Source organism: Microcaecilia unicolor, chromosome 3 (assembly GCF_901765095.1).
Source record: "Microcaecilia unicolor chromosome 3, aMicUni1.1, whole genome shotgun sequence".
Taxonomy (NCBI): domain Eukaryota; kingdom Metazoa; phylum Chordata; class Amphibia; order Gymnophiona; family Siphonopidae; genus Microcaecilia; species Microcaecilia unicolor.
Window position 1 is genome coordinate 287862120 of NC_044033.1, and position 20266 is coordinate 287882385.

General features: G+C 44.5%; 1 protein-coding gene across 2 annotated transcripts in view; it reads left to right on the top strand.

Annotated features, from left to right (window-relative positions):
• ARID4B (AT-rich interaction domain 4B) overlaps positions 1-20266 on the top strand; it is a 1313885-nt gene that overhangs the window by 737726 nt on the left and 555893 nt on the right. The window lies entirely within an intron of this gene.

Below are 20266 nucleotides of genomic sequence, written 5' to 3' on the forward strand. Positions count from 1 at the left end.
ACTCGGAAACATTCTGGCAATAGATATACAATAATGAATGGACAGCACAAACAGACTCTATATACTACTTTTCAGATTGGGATAAAAGATGCAGAAGCATATTAGATGAAATTAACACCCTTACTAACAAGAACCTCATGTAGGCATAACTCGATACCATGGTACAACGAAGAACTGAAAAAACTAAAAACACAATCCAGGAAACTCGAATGAGCATGGCAAAAAATAAAAGATGTACACACACTCAATGCATGGAAACAACTACAAAGAAAATACAAATACGCAATAAGACAAACCAAAAGGTCTTACTACAAAACCAAAATAGGGCCAGGCTATAAAGACACAAAAAAATTATACCAACTCGTGAACAAACTACTAGACATCACCTTGATCACCACAACCAATACAGACATCCCATCTGCAGACAAACTTGCTAAATACTTCAACGAAAAAATTGTAAACCTACGCAACACGCTACCTCAGAACATCACCGATACTGAAAACTTCATTGACGGTCTGGACCCAACCCCCAGTGAATACCCAGCGGACCGAATCTGGTCAGATTTCGCTCTCCTCACCACTGAAACAGTCACCCAAGCAATTAAAAGGTTCTCCAATACTCACTCTAAATTGGATACCTGCCCCAGCTACCTAATAAAATCCGCTCCCCACCGCTTCATAGCAGACCTCACATCCCACTTAAACTACATGCTTCAACAAGGTCTCTTCCCTAAGGAAAATGGCAACATCCTACTCACCCCAATACCAAAAGATACCAAGAAAAAAACAAATGAAATCACCAACTACCACCCAGTAGCATCTATCCCACTGGTTGTCAAACTGATGGAAAGCATGGTAACCAAACAACTTACTGACTATATAAACAAATTCTCAATACTACATGAATCACAATCAGGATTTCGTCCCATCCACAGCACTGAAACAGTACTAATTACTCTCCTAGCCAAATTCAAAGAAGAAATAGCAACAGGTAAAAGCATATTTCTCCTCCAATTCGACATGTCTAGTGCGTTCGACATGGTAAACCATAAAATACTACTAAGACTCCTAGAGTACTTCGGGATTGGTGGAAGTGTACTTAGTTGGATCAAGGGTTTTCTAACCACTAGAACATATCAAGTGAAATCAAACTCGAACATATCACCATGGAAAGCAGACTGTGGAGTACCTCAAGGGTCACCACTATCACTGATCCATTTCAACCTAATGATGACCCCACTAGCCAAGCCCTTATCCAACCAAGGCCTTAACCCTTTCATTTACTCAGACGACGTCACAATATACATCCCATACAAACATGATCTAACAGAAATCACCAATGAAATCAATCTCAGCTTGAACATTATGAACTCATGGGCAAATGCATTTCAACTAAAACAACACAGAAAAAACACACTGTCTCATCCTCTCTCATCCTCTCATCCCAATACAATACGAACAAACCCACCAATATAAACACCCCAGATTACACCCTTCCCATCTCAGACAGCCTGAAAATTCTCGGAGTTACAATCGACTGTAACCTCATGCTAGAGAGCCAAGTGAAATCTACAACAAAGAAGATTTTCCACTCAATGTGGAAACTCAAACGAGTGAAACCTTTCTTCCCGAGGGAAATATTTTGCAGCTTGATACAATCGATGGTACTAAGCCATGCAGACTACTGCAATGGAATCTATGCAGGATACAAAGAACAAATCATAAAGAAACTTCAAACTGCTCAAAACACGGCAGCCAGACTTATATTTCGAAAAACGCAATTCAAAAGTGCCAAACCCCTTCGAGAAAAACTGCACTGGTTCCCAATCAAAGAACATATTGCGTTCAAAATCTGCACCATGGTTTATAAAATTATCTACGGCGAAGCCCCGGGATACATGACAGACCTCATTGACCTATCAACTAAAACATAACAAGATCAACACGAACATACCTAAATACCCAAGCTGCAAAGGACTCAAATACAAATCCACTTATGCATCCAGCTTCTCCTATGTAAGCGCACAACTATGGAACGCATTACCAAACGCCGTGAAAACAACGTATGACCACCTAACCTTCTGGAAATCACTAATAACTAACCTGTTCAAAAAGCCATACCCTACCGATCGAACTTAAATGCCTGAATCCTGCAACACAACGAAACCAAAGCTCTTACTGGACATAACTTAACTCTTCCTCCCTACGATTCCCTAATGCGTCTGTTGCACATGATCTTTATTCTACCACAACATCACTTTGTATTTGTTCATACCGGAATTGGCGATCGCCATTACGGTACTATGTAAGCCACATTGAGCCTGCAAATAGGTGGGAAAATGTGGGATACAAATGTAACAAATAAATAAACAAGCAAAAACCCTGGAGTCAGAGCCAGCTGGAAAGTCCGGGTTCCCCTGGAGAGCCAGGAATGGCGAGGAAGCAGCTGAGAAGTGGTGACATCTACAAAGCCATCTCCAGGCAGCCCCCGGGGCCTGGAGGATGAAATTGTCCTGCAAGGCTCGAGGTGGGCACCTAGGCATGGTATGAAGTTGCCAGCTAAAATGTTCAGAAGAGGAATAAAAGGTTTCCAAAGAAATCAATGAAAGAACTGCCATGACCCTAAACCAGTCATTAATATGACACATAAGGCATGCCACTGTCAAATAATGCACATTTAATAACCCCAGACCCCCCCATGCGCCCATGGCTTGTGAAGGATCCGCAGGGGCAGTCGAGTGCGCAGACCCTGCCATAAAAATGCTTGAAGTGCATCCCCCAGCTTCCTCTTGTCTCTGGTAGTAAGATAGAAGGGCAGCATCTGGAACACACAAAGCAGGCGGGGAGCCAGCATCATATTGAATGGTCAAATTCTCCCCAACAAAGAAACAGGTTGGAAGTGCCAGAGAGCCAACCTACGTTTCATATCTTGTAGATTAAGTTGAAAACCCACCAAATTCCTATAAGCAGAAGTATGACAGACCAACGCAGGCAACAAGACTCTGGGATCCCGTAAGAGCAAATCATCAGCATAAGCCAGCACCTTCAGGTCCACCCCCGAACTTGTACTCTGACCATAGTCTCTAAACGACACAGCATACATAACAAGGGTTTAAGGGAGAGTACAAAGAGTGGCGAGAAAAGGAGGCACTCCTGGCTAGTGCCTCAGTGATTAGAAAACTTATCCATTCGAATGCCATTGACCTGCAAAGAAGTTCTCAGATTAGTATATAGAGCCGCCGTCCCCACCTGGGAAAGCCATCCTGGAATACCCACATAAGCAAAGATTTGAAAAAGAAGGGGCCACCACACCTGATCAACAAGTGCGCTCAGCGGGGAGGACGTGACATCATGCGACAAGATGGCAGCTTAAGATCGAAGCTCCATCAGGTCGCTGAATAATAGTGCTACTATCCTGTGTAGAAATGCTGCCCCGAGGGGGGAAAAGGTGTGCAGACATCGGCCACATCATGCCCGCGTGAAAGGGGCTGGAAAAATTCAAATTCACGGCCACCCCAGGAAGGAATGTGGCGGAGAAGGTGGCAGGGACGGAGTGGAGAGAAGATAAAATGGAGGAGTCTCAGGCGGAGAGGAGATCGGAGAGTGCGGTGCGCTGCGGAAGGCGGGAGTCCCAGGCAGAACGCAGCGGCGGAGCCAAGTGGAAGGATGGAGGTGGAGCGGAGGGGCGCATGGCCAAGATGGCGGTGCCTCACGAAATGCGGGAGCGGAGCCTGCTGAGGAAAAAGCCCAGGAGGAAGGAGCATGCAGGTTGGAGGTGCTGGGGACTGTTTTGGAGGCAGTGCAGTTCTCAGAGGAGAGAAGGTTTGGTGGAAAGCACAGGCAGGAGGGAGGAGGCGAGGCCCAGCAAAGGAGCACTGCATGTGGTGGAGAGAGCCCCTGTGGGGGAAGAAATGGCAGGGAAGGAAGTGGAGAAATGATTTCAGGAGCTGAAAGCAGAATTTGCAGGGGTCCGGAGAGACATTCAGGTTACCATGAGGGATTCCCGAGCTGAACTAAGGGACCTGGGCTCCAGGGTTGGAGAAATGGAGGAGGAAGTAGACAGCCTCCTCCAGGATGTAGGAGAAGTTAAAAGCAGATTTCAAAAAGAGGAGGAGGACTGGCAAGGGATGAAGGATCAACTGGAGGACCTGGAAAATAGGTCCCGCAGGAATAATCTGCATTTCAAAGGGATCCCTGAACTAGATATCTTTACTAATTGTGAAGTAGTAATTCAGGAGTTGTGTGGGTACATACTCCACCCTGAGGGAGAAGGTGAACGGCAGGAATTCCATATCCAGAGGGCGCATCGAGTGGCAGGGCCACGCTGGGATTCTAATCCAAGGGACATTGTGATATGCTTTGCGGATTTCCCTTTGAAAGAGAAGATACAGGCAAAGACGAAACAAATGGGGGAGATTAAGTGGAAGAACTGCAAGATTGGTGTGTTCCAAGATCTGGCCTGGACAACTTTGCAGAAGTGTAGGTCCTTCAGAGAGGTCACCCAGTTTATGAGATCTAAGGAGATAAGATATAATTGGCTTTTCCCCTTTGCCATGTGGTTAGCTGTGCAGGACAAATCGCGCAAGGTGCAGACTACAGAGGAAGCGTGGACAGCCTTGCGGGCACTGGGATGCAGGGAGGCTCCAGGTCCAGTGGAGGAGCGAGAGAAGGTCACGGAAAAGAGAAGGGCTCCAGAGTGACAGAGGGGGGAAGTCCGGGAGCTGAAGAGGACAGTGAAAGGCCCGTCAGCAGAGTGGAGAGGATTGGAGGCTGGTGGGCACCGGATACAGGGGGCTGGAAGTTGTAGTGACTAAAGGGGAATGTAGGGTGGGAGGTTTTGTTGTGCATTGGGTAGGGAGGGGAGAAGTGGTAAGTAGATGGGACTTATTTAAGGGAGGGGGTTTGGGGATGAAGGGGCTGGTCAGGGTCTGCTTTATTAAAGGAATATTGAGGGGGAGGGGGAGAGGGGGGTTGAGGGGGACAGATGGGGAGTAAAGGATATAATGGTTGAAAGTATGGGTAAAGCCCTGGGGGTGAGTCACTTTCCTGGAATTGGCTGCTCTGCGAATGGGCAGATCAGGGGAGGGAGGGGGGATGGGGAGGCGGGCAAGGGGGGGGGGAAAGGTGGGGAGTACAGGTGAAAAGAGGGAAAAGGAGAAAGGTTGGTTGGGAAGAGAGGGGAGTTTTTGGTGTTGGGAACATGGAATGTGAATGGATTAAATAATAGAGGGAAATGGAGTAGGGTGTTTAAGGAGTTGGGTAGGTTGCAGTGAGGGATTACGTTTTTGCAGGAAACATACTTGAGGCCAAGGGATGCGCATTTGCTACAACGCAGACAATATAGAGAGGTGGTGGTATATCAAGGGAGGGGCCCAAGAAGTGGGGTAGCTATTTTGATTCGACATAATTGTGGGTTTGTTTCAAAGCAAGCATTCCGAGATAAGGAAGGGCGCTGTATAGCGGTCAGTGGGTGGTTGCAGGATAACTCATCTGAAAATGTTGAAACAGACTTGTCGAAAATATGAAAGACGATGGCATAAAACTAGCAACTTAGATGACAAGTTGGAATGGAAATCTTTTTTTAAACACTATAAGAAAAAGGTGATAGAAACCAGGAAAAATTATTATAGTCAACTGATTATTGAGGATAATATTGATAGTTACAAATTGTTTACTCTAGTGAAATGTTTAACTATAATATCTGACTCTTTATCAGGTTCTTGCATATCAATGGTGTCTGCTTAAGATGTAGTAGATTTTTTTCTTAATAAGGTATTACAGATTCACTGTGACATAATGGCTACTGCCTCAAACAATATTGATCTTTCTTCTTTAGCATTGCTTGATGGGGTGAAAAACAATTGTATTTGAGATTCATTTCCACTAGTGACAACTACTAACACCGCTACTTTATTGAAGAAATGTTCACATTCTCAGTGTATTTATAGTGCTGTATTTTACAGTGGTTAACCTCAGAACTTAATTCAGTGTTGGCAAATGGTTCACTGCTATCTAATATGGGGAAGATCTTACTAATACCAATACTTAAAGGTGATCTGTCTATACCTTCTAAATGTCAACCTATAGACAGTATACCCATCTTCTCTAAGCTAATTGAAACATATGTGATCAGTTGTTCATGGAATATATGGATAAGTTCTTCTGTTTACATTCTTCTCAGTTTGGGTTTAGAGCTGCTCACAGTACTGAGACTCTTCTGGCACTGACTTCCTATGTGAAAGAGAGATTTAGTGTTGGAAGGCAGATTGTTCTGCTGTAGTTTGACATCTCAGCAGCATTTGATGCTGTGGATCACATTTTATTACTTGTGAGGTTGGCTGACATAGATGTTGGGGATTCTGTGTATAATTGGTTTAATAATTTTCTTTAAAAATTGCACTTAGTGTTTGTTTTAACAAAGAGTTTTCAAGATTTTGATCACCTGGATGTGGAGTCCCTCGGGGTTTACCTTTGTCTCCAGTTTTGTTTAGTTTTTTATGCCATCTTTAGGACTACTTAGACTAAATACAGGTGAGACACTATTGTTTATGCAGAGATATAATTTCTGAAAACCAGACATAACTGCTTGTGGAATATCTAGAATTCAAGAATGAGCTTCACTAAATAAACTAAAATTAAACCCCAGTAAGGCCAAGATCTTATGGTTTAAGAGACCAGAGGAAGCCATAGCAGATAACAATATTCTAACTGTTGAAACAGAATCTCAGGTATTAGGAGTGGTTCTTGATTCATCGCTATCCTGTTGTTCACAAGCCAACCATTTATGGAAGAAAACCTTTTTTAAACTGAGACAGTTGAGGTTGTGATGATCATTCTTCCCTAAGGAAACATTTGCTCGTTTGGTTCAAAGATATTACCCCACCTTGATTACAGTAATATTTTGTATTTGGGGCTTGGTACTAAATATCTCTTCAGTTTATACAAAAAACTGCTGTGAGACTCATTTTCATACTGAATAGGTTTACTAGTGTCTTTAGTTATATGAAGCTGTGGCGTAGCAAGGGGGGGCAGGAGGGGCGGTCCGCCCCGGGTGTCAGCTCGGGGGGGGGGTGCTCCCTGCCAGCTCCCCCCCTCGGTGAATTGACACCCCCCCGACCAGCTCCCGCACCCTACCTTTAAAAAGAATATCGGGTGGCGAGGCGCATCGCGCCTGCCCTGCACGTAAAACAAATGTGGTCTTCCCTCGCTCTATCTGTCCCACCCTCCGCTGACACAACTTCCTATTTCCGCAAGGGCGGGACAGACAGAGCGAGAGAAGGCCCGACAGTCCACATTTCATTTACGTGCAGGGCAGGCGCGCTGCGCCTCGCCTCCCGATATTCTTTTTCAAGGTTGGGTGCGGGAGCTGGTCGGGGGGGGAGGGGGTGTCATCGTGCTGCACCCCGGGGGGGGGGGGTACAACGGCGAACCGCCCCGCCCTGGGTGGCAGCCCCCCCTGCTACGCCATTGGCTTCCAGTTGCTGAACGTGTTTTATTTAAAGCATTTAACTCAAATGATTCACAGTTCATCGTCTCGTTTATTAATCACTATGATTTCTACATCTCTTTTTGGTTCTTCTACCAGACCATTTAAGCAGCTTATTCTCTGTTCTCTGTTTTATAGTAAATCACAATTTGTTAGAATATTTAGCATCATCTTTACAGTTCTGATAATACCACTTTGGAATTCTCTTACTTTAGCTATTAGAAGTAAACTATTTGAGATTCCGAAAGAATATCTTTTTGGAATATGTTATTAATTATTAGGTTTAATATTTACATTGTGCTTGTACTACGATAGCTCTTAATTGTACATCACGTTGAACCCTTATTTTAAGGGGAAATAGCAATTAATAAGAGCAATATTGATATTGACAGTCATAGCTGTGGCTGTATCGGTAGCCCACTTGAGATCAGCCTCTTGAGGAGATTTGCAGAACTGTAACCTGAGCTTCAATCCACCCATTCAAATCTCATTATTTATCTAGAGCAGGAGTGCCCAACCTTGGCCCTCGCCAGATCGGGATTTCAGGATTTCCACAATGAAAAGTCATGAGATCTGCTCCCATACAGTGGAGGTAGTGCATGCAAATAGATCTCATGCATATTCATTGGGGAAATCCTGAAAACCCAACTAGAGTGTGGACCCTCGAGGACTGAGGTTGGACACCAGTGCCCTTGGTATGGGACCTAAAGTGACTGCCTGGGTTAAAAACTAGTTAAATGAAAGGAGATGGTAGTGATAAATGGAGCTTGCTCTGAGGAAAGGGATGTTATCAATGGTGTACTGCAGGGATCGGTCCTTGGGCCAGCTCTTTTTAACATCTTTGTGAGTAATATTGTGGAAGGACTGTCTGGTAAGGTTTGTCTCTTTGCAGGTAATACCAAACTCTGTAATAGTAATAGGGATGGACACCATGGAGGGTGTGGATGGCATGAAGAAGGATCTAGCGAAGCTTGAAGAATGGTCCAATAATTTGCAACTAAGATTTAATGCTAAGACATGCAGGGTCATGTGCTTGGGTTACAAGAATCTAAGGGAGCGGTACAATATAGGGAGTGAAGTGCTTCTCTGTACAAAAGAAGAATGGGACTTGGGGATGATTGTGTCTGATGACCTTAAGATGGTCAAACAGGTAGAAAGGACGACGGTCAAAGCCAACAGGATGCCTGGGTGCATAAGGAAACTGATGACAAGCAGGAAAAAAGAGGGGATAGGGCCCTTGTATAAGTCTCTGGTGAGGCCCCATTTAGAGTACTGTGTGCAATTCTGGAAACTGCACCTACAGAAAGAAATAAACAGGATGGAGTCGGTCCAGAGGGCGGTTACAAAATTGGTACATGGTCTCTGTCATAAAACATATAGGGACAGGCTTATGAACTTGACCATGTATACACTGGAAGAGAGGCGGGAGAGAGGGGATGTGATTGAGATGTTTTAAATACCTCAGTGGTGTTCATGTACAGGAGGTGAGACTTTTTCAAATGAAGGAAAACTCTAGAATGAGAGGGCATAGGATGAAGTTAAGAGGAAATAGGCTTAGGAGGAATCTAAGAAAATACTCTTTCACAGAAAGGGTGGTGGATGTGTGAAATGACCTCCCGGTGGAGGTCATGGAGACGAGGACTTTGTCAGAATTTAAAAAAGCATGGGACAGACACGTGAGATCCCTTAGGAAAAGAAGGAGTTAATGGTTACAGTGGATAGGCAGACTGGATGGGCCATTTGACCTTTATCTGCCTTCGTATTTCTATGTTTCTAACATACCAAACGTGTCAGCCAGTTTGGTCAAAGAGTCCTGCAGAATTTGTTTGGTGTCTAGCGTCCAACTACATCCTCCTAGGCCTCTTCTGTTCCAGGCTGGACCTTCACAACAGGCCTGTTTTGGTTGCTAGTTATTGGTTCATGTTGGCCTTGCTGTTGCAAGTCCCTGTTGACTGAAATTTGTTTGCAGTGAGTCCTGCTTGTCCTCAGAGAAAGTGAAGTTACTCACCTGTAGCAGAGGTTCTCCGAGGACAAGCAGGCTGCTTGTTCTCACGACTGGGTTGACGTCCACGGCAGCCCCCTCCAACTGGAACAAAAACTTTGCGGACGGTCCCGCACGCAGGGCACGCCCACCGCGCATGCGCGGCCGTCTTCCCGCCCGTGCACGACCGTTCCCGCTCAGTTTTTTCGATTCCGCGCTGGAGAGAGACGTGTTATCGTCTCTCTCTCTGTCAGCCCCGGAAACCAGAGTTTTTCTCTTTTTGTACGCATTCGCGCTTCTTGCCTCTGTTAAAAAAAAAAAAAAAGAAGTTTGTCCCCTCGTCGCCTTTAGCCGCGGGGGCCCCTCGTTGCGGCCTTGTGGCCGCGCGGTCATTTTCTTTTTTCGGGTGTGCTTTTCACCACCACCATCGACGACTTTGACTTCGCCGACGCGATTTTTCCGTTGATGTCCTCGTTCTCCGAGGACAGCAGGCTGATTGTTCTCACCTACCCTCCCTCCTCCCCTTTGGAGTTGCGTTTTTCCTCATTCCTTTGCTTGTCATTCAACTGAGAGGGAACGGTCGTGCACGGGTGGGAAGACGGCCGCGCATGCGCGGTGGGCGTGCCCTGCGTGCGGGACCGCCCGCAAAGTTTTTGTTCCGGTTGGAGGGGGCTGCCATGGACGTCAACCCAGTCGTGAGAACAATCAGCCTGCTGTCCTCGGAGAACACCTGCTACAGGTATGTATCATTCGCTTTCTCTGAGGACAGCAGGACATGAATTCTTACATCCCCTCCCACCTCTTTTAGGAGTTGAATTCTCTTAGCTATTTTACTATACTGTTGTCTCACATGCTAATGCTAGGCAAGAAGGCACACATGCATGCCCAGTGGGATGCTGTCCTTGAAAAACACCTCCTACAGGTGAGTTAACTTTGCTTTTTCCAGACACGTGTGAGTACATCAATTGGTTGTTAAGTAGAAACTAATATAACAGAATTTGCTTTAATGGTAATCAGTTTTGGGATGGGGATTCAGTATACAGAGATGTGGAGACTTTAATGGAATTTTGACTTGGTGCCGTTCCCATATTGCATAGTTTCCCACAGACTGCTTTGTGGTCTGGATGAATGTAAAGCCTTCCTGAGTACAGAATCATTTTTGACAATACTCTAAGGCCAGTACTTTAGGATACTTTGGAGGCATATAAAACAGCAGATCCATTTCAGCAAAGAAAGTGAGAATGTTGGCACATAGATTTCATCCCATTGTCCATATTTTGTCTTTCTTTGACAGCTATACACCACTTGGAGAGGCCTGTGAAATATTATAAGTATTGCCATATTGGGACAGACCGACGGGCCAGTATCCAACAGTGGCCAATCCAGGTCCAAGTATCTGGCAAGGTCCTAAAAGAATAAAACAGATTTTATGCTGCTTATCCTAGAAATAAGCAGTGGATTTAAGCAATGGCTTATGGACCTTTCTTTTAGGAAGTTATATAAAACCTTTTTTAAACCCTGCTAAGCTAACTGTTCTCTGGCAACAAATGCTAGAGTTTAATTACACATTGCATAAAGAAATATTTTCTCTGGTTTGTTTTAAATTTACTACTTAGTAACTTTATTGTACACCCCCTAAGTCCTAGTATTTTTGGAAAGAGTAAACAAGTGATTCACATCTACCCATTCTACTCTACTCAGTATTTTATAGATCTCTTCCCCATTGTTTGTGAGTCAGCCCAGAAGTGCCAAAAAAGAGAGAGAAAGCACTATTTTATATATAAACATATGGAGCCCGATATTCATCCAGCAGCAAATAAGCATTTTGCTGGTCGATTCTGACGTTAAATCCAGAAATTCAATGCCGGGTCATGTTCGGGTACCGGGGTCATGTTTGGCTGCCGGCGTTGAGTTTCTGGGATTCGAGAGCTGTGATATTTGCACTTAACTGGGGGCAGAGTCAGCAGCACTTAACTGGCCAAGTGCTGACTCTGCCCCCTTAACACCCTATAATAGCTGGTTTTCAGTTTGGCTCTAACCAGTTATTTTCAGCAGCACTAACCAGTTAAGTGCTGGTGAAAATTAGTGGTTAGCCCCAGACGGGCAATTTATCCGGCCAGGAGCCTTTTCTGGCCGGTTAAATCCCTTTAACTATCGACCCCAAAATTTTTAAAGCATTCTAAGCTGTATATTAGAGTTGAACGGTTGGCTTCTGATGCAAACTTAATGAGACAGTTTTGCCCCTGCATACAGCAAGCTAATGATATGCAAATTCAGAGTGCACAGAACTTGTGTTCTGATTTGGGTGTAAGTTCACTAGGTTCTGCGCCTAGTGCATCTAGTATGTCATAAGAACATAAGCACATAAGCACCGCCATACTGGGAAAAGACCAATGGTCCATGAAGCCTAGCATCCTATCTCCGACAGCGGCCAATTCAGGCCCCCCCCCCCCCCCTCCAAAAAAATTATTTTTTAATAATGTTCAATGGACTTTTCCCTCAGGAATCTGTCCAAACCCCCTTTAAACTCTGTAAGGCCAGCTCCTGGCAACGAGTTCCAGAGTCGAACTACACGCTGAGTAAAGAAAAACTTTCTCCTGTTTGTTTTAAATCTACCATATTCTAGCTTCATCTTGTATCCCCTGGTTCTATTGTTGTTTGAAAGTGTAAACAATAGAATATAATAGGCATTACTGAGACCTGGTGGAAGGAGGATAACCAGTGGGACACTGTCATACCGGGGTACAAAGTATATCATAGTGATAGGGTGGACCAGAATGGTGGAGGGGGTAGCATTGTATATTAACGAGAGCCTTGACTCAGATAGATTACAAATTCAACAGGACACAAATCACACCTTTGAATCATTGTGGGTTGAAATTCCATGTATAAAAGGGAGAAGTACGGTGATAGGAGTGTACTACCGTCCGCCTCGCCAGGATGAGCAGGTAGACGCAGAAATGATAAAAGAAATCAAAGACGCAAACAAAATGGGCAATGTGATAATAATGGGTGACTTCAATTATCCAAATATAGACTGGGTAAATGTAACATCGGGACACGCTACAGAGGTACAATTCCTTGATGAAATCAAGGACAGCTTTATGGAGCAGCTGGTGCAGGAGACGACGAGAGAAGGAAAAATTCTAGACTTGGTCCTTAGTGGAGCGCATGATCTGGTGAGGGACGTTATGGTACTGGGGCCGCTTGATAACAGTGATCATAATATGATCAGTTTTAATATCGACCTTGAAGTAACTATACGCAGAAAGTCAAATACGTTAGCGTTTAACTTTTAAAAAGGAGACTATGATAAAATGAGAAGAAAGGTGGGAAAAAAGGGGGATAACTGTTGTACAGTTTTTAACAGGCATGGACACTGTTCAAAAATACCATCCTGGAGGCCCAGGCCAAATATATTCCACTAATTAGAAAAGAAAGTCGGAACTCCAAAAGACAGCCGGCCTGGTTGAAAAGTGAGGTGAAGGAAGCTGTTAGGGCTAAAAGAAATGCCTTCAGAAAATGGAAGAAGGAACAGTCTGAAAATAACAGCATAAGGAGTGTCAAAGCAACTGCAAGGCGCAGATAAAGAAGGCCAAGAGGGATTACGAAAAAAAGATAGCATTAGAGGCAAAAAAAACATAGTAAAAAAATTTTTCGGTATATTAAAAGCAAGAAGCCGGCAAAAGAATCGCTTGGGCCGCTGGATGACCGAGGGGTAAAAGGGGCGATCAAGGAAGACAAAGACGTAGCAGAGAGATTGAATGAATTCTTTGCTTCGGTCTTCACCGAGGAAGATTTGAGTGGGATACCGGTGTCGGAAATGATATTTCAAGCGGACGAGTTGGAGAAACTTACTGACTTCACGGTAAATCTGTAGGACGTAATGGGGCAGTTCAGCAAACTGAAGAGTAGCAAATCTCCTGGACCGGATGGTATTCATCCTAGAGTACTGATAGAACTGAAAAATGAGCTTGAGGAGCTACTGCTAGTGATATGCAATTTATGCTTAAAATCGAGCGTGGTACCGGAAGATTGGAGGGTGGCCAATGTAACACCCATTTTTTAAAAAGGTTCCAGGGCAGATCTGGGAAATTATAGACCGGTGAGTCTGACGTCGGTGCCGGGGAAAATGGTAGAGGCTATTATTAAAAACAAAATTACAGAGCACATCCCAAGGACATGGATTACTGAGACCGAGTCAGCACGGCTGTTGTGTGGGGAAATCTTGCCTGACCAATTTACTTCAATTCTTTGAAGGAGTAAACAAATGTGGACAAAGGGGAGCCGGTTGATATTGTGTATCTGGATTTTCAGAAGGCGTTTGACAAGGTACCTCATGAAAGGCTACAGAGGAAATTGGAGGGTCATGGGATAGGAGGAAAAGTCCTATTGTGGATTAAAAACTGGTTGAAGGATAGGAAACAGAGAGTGGGGTTAAATGGACAGTACTCACAATGGAGAAGGGTAGTTAGTGGGGTTCCTCAGGGTAGGACCGCTGCTTTTTAATATATATATAAAAATGATTTAGAGATGGGAGTAACTAGCGAGGTAATTAAATTTGCTGATGACACAAAGTTATTCAAAGTCGTTAACTCGCGACAGGATTGTGAAACATTACAGAAGGACCTTACGAGACTGGGCGGCTAGATGGCAGATGACGTTTAATGTGTGCAAGTGCAAGGTGATGCATGTGGGAAAAAAGAACCCGAAATATAGCTACGTCATGCAAGGTTCCACGTTAGGAGTTACGGACCAAGAAAGGGATCTGGGTGTCGTCGTCGATAATACACTGAAACCTTCTGCTCAGTGTGCTGCTGCAGCTTGAAAGCGAATAGAATGTTGGGTATTATTAGGAAAGGTATGGAAAACAGGTGTGAAGATGTTATAATGCCGTTATATTGCTCCATGGTGCGACGGCACCTTGAGTTTTGTGTTCAATTCTTGTTGCCGCATCTCAAGAAAGATATAGTGGAACTGGAAAAGATGCAGCGAAGGGCGACTAAAATGATAGCGGGGATGGGACGACTTCCCTATGAAGAAAGACTAAGGAGGCTAGGGCTTTTCAGCTTGGAGAAGAGACGGCTGAGGGGAGACATGATAGAGCTATATAAAATAATGAGTGGAGTGGAACAGGTGGATGTGAAGCGTCTGTTCACGCTTTCCAAAAATAGTAGGACTAGGGGGCATGCAATGAAACTACAGTGTAGTAAATTTAAAACAAATCGGAGAAAATCTTTCTTTACCCAACGTGTAATTAAACTCTGGAATTCATTGCTGGGGAATGTGGTGAAGGCGGTTAGCTTGGCAAAGTTTTAAAGTGGGTTAGACAGTTTCCTAAAGGACAAGTCCATAAACCGCTACTAAATGGACTTGGGAAAATCCACAATTCCAGGAATAACATGTATAGAATGTTTGTACGTTTGAGAAGCTTGCCAGGTGCCCTTGGCCTGGATTGGCCGCTGTCGTGGATAGGATTCTGGGCTCGATGGACCCTTGGTCTTTTCCCAGTGTGGCATTACTTATGTACTAATGTACACATCTGTCCGCTCTACTCCGCTCATTATCTTGTAGACTTCTATCATATCACCCCTCAGCCGCCTTTTCTCCAAGCTGAAGAGCCCAAACTTTCTTTGCATTTCTTCATAAGGAAAGTCGTTCCATCCCTTTTATCATTTTTGTTACCCTTCTCTACACCTTCTCCAATTCCTTTATAACTTTTTTTGAGATGCGGCGACCAGAATTGGAAGCAATATTTGAGGTGCGGTCGCACCATGGAGTGATACAACGGCATTATAACATCCTTGTGTTTGTTTTTCATCCCTTTCCTAATAATACCCAACATTCTGTGCGCTTTCTTAGCCACTGCAGCACACTGAGCTGAAGTTTTAAACGTCTTATACACGGTAACTCCCAGATCCCTTTCTAGGTCTGTGACTCCTAACGCGGAACCTTGCATGACATAGCTGTAATTCGGGTTCCTCTTACCCACATGCATCACTTTGCACTTGTCAACATTGAACTTCATCTGCCACTTGGATACCCAATCCCCCAGTCTCGCGAGGTCCTCCTGTAATCTTTTACACTCCTCCTGCGACTTGACGGCCCTGAATAATTTTGTGTCATCTGCGAATTTAATTACCTCACTAGTTACTCCCCATCTCAAGGTCATTTATAAATATGTTAAAAAGCAGCGGACCCAGCACAGACCCATGCGGTACCCCACTAACTACCCTTCTCCATTGAGAATACTGACCATTCAATCTTACTCTCTGCTTCCTATCTTTCAACCAGTTTTTAATCCATAGTAATATCCTACCTCCGATCCCATAACTCTCCAGTTTCCTCTGGAGTCTTTCATGAGGCACTTTGTCAAACGCCTTTTGAAAATCCAGATACACAATATCCAGCAGCTCCCCATTGTCCACATGTTTGTTCACCCCCTCAAAAAAATGCAGTAGATTGGTGAGGCAAGACTTCTCTTCACTAAATCCGTGTTGACTTTGTCTCATCAGACCTGGTACCGACATCAGACTCACCGGTCTATAATTTCCCGGATCTCCTCTGGAACCTTTATAAAAAATCGGCGTTAACATTGGCTACCCTCCAGTCTTCCGGTACCACACCTGATTTTAGCCATAGATTGCATATTGCTAACAGTAGCTCCACAAGTTCATTTTTCAGTTCTATTAATACTCTGGGATGAGTACCATCCGGTCCAGGTGATTTACTACTCTTCAGTTTGCAGAACTGACCCATTACATCCTCCAAGTTTACAGTGAATTCATTTAGTTTCTCTGACTCGCCTGCTTCAAATACCCTTTCCGGCACCGGTGTCCCACCCAAATCCTCGGTGAAGACCGGAGCAAAGAATTCTTATTTTTTTTTTTTTTTTTTACATTTGTACCCCGCACTTTCCCACTCATGGCAGGCTCCGGCTTATGTGGTTAATTTCTCCGCTACGACTTTGTCTTCCCTGATCGCCCCTTTAATACCATTTTCGTCCGATGGCCCAACCAATTCTTTAGCTGGCTTCTTGCTTTTAATGTATCTAAAAAAAAGTTTACTATGTATTTTTGTTTCTAATGCTAACTTTTTTTCAAAGTCCTTTTTAGCCCTCCTTATCTCCGCTTTACATTTGGCTTGGCATTCCTTATGTTTTATCTTATTATTTCAGTTGGTTCTCTTCTCCATTTTCTGATGGATTGTTTTTTGGATCTAATGGCTTCCTTTACCTTACTGTTTAGCCACGCCTGCTGACGTTTGGTCTTTTTCCCTCTTTTTCTAATATGCGGAATATATTTGTCCTGAACCTCTAGGATGGTGTTTTTGAACAGCATCCATGCCTGATGCAAGTTTTTTACCCTGTGAGCTGCTCCTTTCAGTCTTTTTTTTTCACTGTTTTTCTCATTTTATCGTAATCGCCTTTTCTAAAGTTAAACGCTAGTATATTTGCTTTCCTAAGTTCACTTCAATGCCAATATCAAAACTGATCATATTATGATCACTGTTATCAAGTGGCCCTCGCACCGTTACCCCCTGCACTAGATCATGAGCTCCACTAAGGACTAAGTCTAGTATTTTTCCTTCTCTTGTCGGCTCCTGAACCAGCTGTTCCATGAAGCTATCCTTAATTTCATCAAGAAATTTAATCTCCCTGGCTTTGTACCGATGTTACATTAACCCAGTCTATATCCGGATAATTGAAATCACCCATTATTATTACATTGCCCATTTTATTTGCTCCCCTAATTTCCTTTGCTCGTCCTGGCCAGGCGGACGGTAGTACACTCCATTTTTTTCCCTTTTCACGTAGAATTTTGACCCACAAAGATTCTAATAGGTTGTTTTGTATCCTGCAATATTTGCAGCCTATCAGAGTCAAGGTTCTCATTAATATACAGTGCTACCCCTCCTCCAATCCTATCTACCCTATCACTACGATATAATTTGTAGCCCGATATCACTGTGTCCCCCTGGTTATCTTACTTCCACCAGGTCTCAGAGATGCCTATAATATCCAATTTTTCATTGTGTGCAATGTATTCCAGCTCTCCCATTTTATGTCTGTATGTCTGATCAAAACAAAAGTGTTAGCATGCCTCATGGCATGTGCCAAATTCTTATTTTGTTGATAAATATTAGCCTTGTTACATAGTAACATAGTAAATGACGGCAGATAAAGACCTGAACAGACCATCCAGTCTGCCCAACAGTCATACTCATTATCAGTTCATGATTAAGTCAACAATGAATGTGATGCAAAATACTTGATCGTGGTCTTTCTTTGGCGTTTCTGGGACATAGACCATAGAAGTTCACCTGGCCCTGCCGTTATGTTCCAACTCAAAGCCCTCTCCAGCCTATCCATCTTGCCATTTGCAGGACACAGATTGTAAAAGTCTGCCCAACACTGTCCTTAAGCTCCAGCCACTGAAGTTACTGTCAAAGCCCTTTCCAGCCTATCCTAAACTGGATTGCCATATACGAGATACAGACTGTGCAAGTCTGCCCAGCACCGGCCCTAGTTCATCACAGCCAGAGTCGTCATCTGAGCATCACTTGACACATCCACATACATGCAGCCATATAAGTTCAGGGTTTTTTTTTATACTATCTATCTTGTAAACATTGCGTGCACATAAAGTCAGCATTTATGAACAGAAGAACATTTCAGTGCTTCAGGGCAGTTTGGATCCTACTTCCCTTGCAGGTTTACAGGAGATCTGGCTGGTAACTATCCCTTCAATACCATAGACAAGGGCATGGCCTTTAAGAATGAAGCTTAGAGACAAGTCTGCATATTCCACTCAGCAAGCAATATACCAAATGCAGCACAAATTGATCAAAGTGGTTAATAATTAAAATGCAATATCTAAAACTACATAAAAGAAATGAACGCCAATAACAATAGGACAGAATTCATGCATCTAACAACATAAAAACGAAGTATGAAACTAAAACTGGAATGCCTAGATCCATGACAGCAGGTCAGGACTACTCATGTGAGCATTGTCAAGGGCCCAAATGCCAGCTGAAAATAATGCATCTTCAGTAATTTCTTCAATAATGGAAAGGAGGCCTCAGATCTAATTAGAGGTGGAAGATCATTCCAGAAATGCAGAGCAGTAAAATAGTGTGCCAGTCAGGTAGAGACAGCCAGTTGGCATCCAATTATCTCAGGTTACGCGCAAGAGTATAGGGTAAGGGGGAGAGGAAGTGACGTCACGAGATTGAATGGCTGCCTAGTCTTTTAGCTCCCGCACTTTCCTCTACTTTATATGCTCTATCCGCTGCCATCGGGACTTTTATAGGGCTGGCTTTGCAGCGACTGGTATCGGGGTGCGTCTGTGGTGGCAAAATGAGCCAGCCGGCAGTTTCCCAGCGTAAAGAGGGTGAGCGCTTTTCTGTGCGCCAGCAGGCAAAGGCCCTTTTGTGCCACGTGTCGCCCAAGGCGGGCGGATCTTCAGGGTCCGATTCGACCTCCCCACACACAGGGTCTTGTCGGATGCTCTCAGTGAAGCAATCGGGGGTCTCAAAGGATCTGGCGAAATGTTTGGATAAGATTAAAGCCAATATTAAAGCATCTAAGCTGGAAATTCTTGAGCACATGGACGCCATTTGTCTGGATATTAAAGAGTTGGGAGGGAGTCACGTGATGCGCTGAGAGAGCAAGACGCAAATCTCTCCGAGGCCGAATGCCCAAAACCGTCAACTATCGGTATCAAACTGCCCAGAGCCAGTCGGAAAGACCTTAAACAAGTGAAGAGAAGTCTTGGATGGACAAATTTGTCGAAAAGCTGAGTAAAATAATGCCTGCTCGGAGCATAAAAAAGGAGATAGAGAAACCGCAAGCAGCAGACTTGGGTGCGGATCGTCAGGCGCCACGCGGCGGGTCCGCCTTCACAGAAGAGCAGCTCCTCCAATTAACCACCGCAGTGACACTAGCGCTGGAACCGCGCTTCGAACAACTGTCAGCCCAGATAGGAAGCTTTGAAATCAGGCTAACGGATGTCACAAAGTAGGCTGGTGAACTAGAACACCGACTCTCGGCGCTCAAGGACTCCCATCCCCTGCTGCAGCAGTCTGTAACTCAGCTGCAGGACACGGTGAAAGCACTCAATGAAAAGCTGGACGACCTCGAGAACAGGTCCAGGCGCAGTAACCTGCGCCTAATCGGCCTGCCAGAATCGGTCAGTGACACCGTCTTAGCCACCGTGGTGGAGAAATGGTTGAAGTCAGAATTTGCCCTGTCAGACCACTCAGGGGCCCTATGTCTGGAACGGGTACACAGAGTGGGCAGAGTGCAAGATGGCCGACAGACCCAGCGTGCAGTCATTTTAAAGGTGCACAACTATTTACACAAGCTGGAGATTCTGAGAGGCTACAGACTAAAACAGGAGACCACCATGTATGATGGGCATCTCATAAAAATCTTTCAAGATTACTCAGTCTCCTTGCAAGAACGACGGAGGAAATTTAACCTGCTATGCCGCCAGTTACAGGATCTCCAGATGAGATTTATGTTTATGTACCCTGCGGTGCTGCGTATCCACCATGATGGCAGATGGAGAGCGTTTGACTCCGATCAGGCAGCAAAGGAATTCATCTCCAGATTAGAGCACACGCAGCCTGAACAGAAGGCTCAGAATGTGGGGAATGACACAGCGTGATCTGGCTCTGGCTGTTGTAACAGGTGCAGTAAGTGATGATAGCTTATACTACAGTAGCACCAGTAGGGCGATAGGCCTCGTGCATGGTAGGGACTCCTCAATTAACACATACGGGTAGATGAATAG